This window comes from Cottoperca gobio, chromosome 5 (genome assembly GCF_900634415.1).
Source record: "Cottoperca gobio chromosome 5, fCotGob3.1, whole genome shotgun sequence".
In the NCBI taxonomy this organism is placed as follows: domain Eukaryota; kingdom Metazoa; phylum Chordata; class Actinopteri; order Perciformes; family Bovichtidae; genus Cottoperca; species Cottoperca gobio.
Window position 1 is genome coordinate 22,005,831 of NC_041359.1, and position 4,395 is coordinate 22,010,225.

Here is a 4,395-nt window from a genome sequence, read left to right on the forward strand (position 1 = left end):
TGCCCGGGCAAAGCTAAGATTTATGCTTTTGGGGGATAAGTAGCATATAAATGCAGATGTGGTGGTTATAAGGCTCTTGCTTCCTTTCACATAAGCCCTGCAAAGTATAATATTACATTCATTTGCTCATGTTTATATTCTCTCTCCCTCCCTTTTCCGAGTTCTCGCAGAGAACTAACGGCGCTTCACATCCACGTTCCACACAACAAAATGTTCAACTTCAAACCTGGAACCGAGTTACAGTTCAACTTCTCCTCGTTAATCACAGGAGACACCTTTTACTCTGTAATTGAAACTTACCTTTTCCTGTAGCCTGACGGGAGGAACGCTCATGACACATTGTGACAGTAACTGTGTGTCAGCAGATACTGCCAGCTGGCAAGACGACAGACATCCAACTGAGCCCATCAGAGGAAGAGAGAGACAATGGCAGCTTTTATTTCTCCACCACACATTCCAGTGGAAGAAGGGAGTTGGCCTGCTGTTTGAACCTGAGGCAGACTAGTTCACCGTGTCTGGGTCACGGTACTTCCCAGACCCATTGTCATGTTGTACCTCAGTGCTGCATTGTCACACTGAAGGAACTTTCCATCATGCCTGTATATTTGTTAGTAAATCTTCCCTTCAATTAACACCGTGAGACCAAATTCCTCCTCAATTATATCACCATTAACTATTACTATGAGTGATGGTATCACTGGCAAAGTGTAGAAGGTTTGGTATTGGGGATTGAAACCACACTTTCGACACCGCTGGTGATCTTCACTCATCATGTTACTGAAACTGAGTTCATAAGGTCATGGCTGTTGATATTAAAAACAAAAACTACAGCCAACATACCATCCATACCTTCCATTTCTGTTGTATTTTGCTTTTTTTATGGCATATTTTTGTTATTCAAGTCAAACTTATGTGCTTTTGAGTGATTTTGAAAAATGACTGCAGAGCACCCGAGGGGCTTGGAAAAAATGAAACATTATATTTTATTTATTGAATGATAAGTGCAATTTTACCAAAATGTGTCAGAGCAGAAAAAATACAGAAAATTAAAATTAAAATTCTAAAAAAATTAACGTGGTTCTGAGAAATGTTGTAAATATTTTAACATATTATTTACAAAAAACGCATTAATAGCTTTGACAAATTAAGTTTGTCCATATCACCATGTTTAGCTACAGAGGAGTTTATTTGCACGATATTTATTATTATTAATTATTAATTATTATCAATAATATGATTAATAATATTAATATGATTATCATTATTAATAATATTAATATTAATATTAATATTATTGTTATTATTATTCATATTATTATTATTATTAATATTATTATTATTATTATACACTTTATTTATATAAAGTGTTTTCATTTATGTTTGCCATCTAGCCCCATCTGTGACCTCAGGACTACGTACAGGTGTCACATTGGCCATGATACAATAGACCAGCATGCATTGCTGTTGCTACAAGCCATACTGTTATGAATGAGTGCTGTAAATATGTCTTCCTTTTTTCTGTCACTATCACATGTGCCAAATGCAACAGGTTGACACACATTCTTAAGTAATTATCGGTAAAGTAGGAAATTACAAACAGAAATAATTCTTGATAAATTGGGTCAAGGAAATAAACAAGTGAATTACAACATAAATAACAACAGGAATTCATCCAAGGACAATCATTTTTGAATAAGAGGGTGTATTTTTCCTTTGCATTCATCTTTATAGAACATTTATAATACTTGTTCTTTCTTTATCTGCTTATGTAGTTGTACCGATGCCATCTGACTGATGTTTATGAATGTTGAACAGATATTCAAAAGGTAATTTTCCTCATATGCCTGTAGCTTGCTGTGAGTTATAGATTATAACTGTTTAGTTCCTCATCTATCTTTCTCATGCTGTACTTATCTTACAGTGTTGAAAAAACATCTTTTCACCCAGGACACGTGTTGCTATCCAGCTTTTTTAAAAACCCTATTACCCTCCAGGATGTTCTTTTCTTTTATTCGGAAAGGTCAGTGATGCCTACACAGATGCCCAGATGCAAAGTAGCACGAATCTCCCCCAGGTGCCCTCACGTATCCATGTCTGCTGGTGTCGAGATGGTGTCAGCGAGGGCATCCTGTTGTCCCCCGCTCAGGAGAACCTGTTTCCTCCTGAGTCATGGCTCCCAGCTCCGACACACTCTTCCTCATGTTACAGAATCCACACAGAGACAATGGCACACGAGTTGGGTACACATGAAGCAGGCACAAACACTCACATATTCTCATTATATTAAACAAACAGACAGAGGATGAGACACCTGCATTGTGTTTCCTACTTTCAAGAGAAAATGATGTTGTTTGCTTTCAGGCAGACAAAACTGTCAAATATTGCTTTTCTTCAGTTCAGCAGGTGTTGTAAAGACTACACAACCACAAGACCTGTTTTGATAACCTTGAATCGATCCTTGACATTTCCCATATACACAACCAGCAGCAGGTGATGTGCTCTAGGCCTCGGGTTAAAACTGAAAATATAAGAATGAGTCTAAAAATGGGTTTAATGCCTAATCATTTATTCTTATTGGAATATGTAGACAGGCCTAGGTAATGTGGGAAAGACACAAATGTCTAAATGTCCGTATTATGATCATGGCGCTTCACATTGTGTGAGTAAAAATATGATTTACAGTATTTCAAGCAGATATTAAAAAGTGGACTGATTTAAATTTACAAATAGCATCGTATGAACATTTATTATCTAATGGATATAGAAGTTGGGATCAATTTTACAGTATTATTTGAAACAATATACGGCTTTTTACCATATTCAAGAGATATCTTTTGCTTTTCTGATCTTGATTAAACAATACAATAAGACGCGGAAAGGGAATTTAGTAAACTGTACTTTTTTAAGCACTTGCATATTTTCATCTTTTGTCACTTTACATTTATAGATCAAATAAATATTGTTTTTTTTCTCTACTGCATTTACTTGGAAAACAGCATATGATTCGACACACAACACTTATGACCATCGATGATGCATCGATTAAATTACCCAACAGCATGTTAAGTTGTTCAATTAGCTACAACCTGCTACAAAGATTCATTAATATTAATATATATTAATATATTAAACACCAATAATAATCTAATAGTATATGCGGCCTATATATAAAATCATTAACACTTTGAAAGGGGTAATTTTGCATAATAGCCACTTTTACTTTTAATATTTAGTACATCTTGCTGGATACGTATGTACTTTTTTGTGTATTTCTACTTAAATGTAATTACTGAATGCACAATCTTTGCTTGTATTGAGTGTTTGTATTATACAATATATAGATATATATATATATAATATGTAGTAGTATATATGAGTTAATCTATAGTCTATCTATATTATAATATATTATATTATATACGGTATATATACTATATATATATATACTATATGTATATATATAATATCTATAATATATATATACCTCTATATATCTACTCTCTATATAATCTCTCTATATATCTATTCTCTATCTCTATTAGTCTCCTCTCTATCTTATTATATCTTATCTTAGTATTAATAGCTCTCTACTATCTCTCTACTCTCCTTCTCTCTCTCTCTCATCTCTCTCTCTCTCAGTCTCTCTCGTCTCTCTCTCGTCTCTCGTCTCTTCCAGTCTCTCTATATCTCTCTCTCTATATCTATATATATATATATATATATATATATAGTATATATATATAGTATATAGTATATATACAGTATATATATATACTATATATAGAAAAGGCCTATACAAATAAGATGGCAAGCATTGGTTCAAGCAGAGAAATTGCACCTGCCACAAGAAAAAGTATAAAGTAGGTTATGTAGGTTATGTAGGTAGTGAGATGGGAACGGAAAATAATGCATCCTCACATCCACACTTACACACAGTAAAAGATAACAAACACTCTTGATAAAACAGTCAATAGCCTGCAGTTATTTACCACAAACTAACAAATCCTCCTATCTGTAGTGCATATAGAGCTTCCGCAGCTTCAGAGAGGCGGACTGAATAGTTGGAGGGTCGTTGTGTAAACAAACGAAGAAGAGCTCTTAACCAAACAAAGATTTAAAAAGGAGATTAAAGAGACGAAGAAGAAGCTGCGCAGTGAAGCAGTTCTGTGGAGGGAATACATGAGAGGAGTGGTTGAGATAAGGGAGCGCGTTTGGGTGAACACGCACACACACACACACACACACACACACACACACACACACACGCACACATATATACACACACACGCGCGCGTTGAGGCTGCATGCAGCGCGCGCAAGTCTCGGGAGGAGGAGGAGGAGGAACCAGAAATCTTCGCTCATTTACTTAACATCACTTCCTCACCGCCGGGAAAG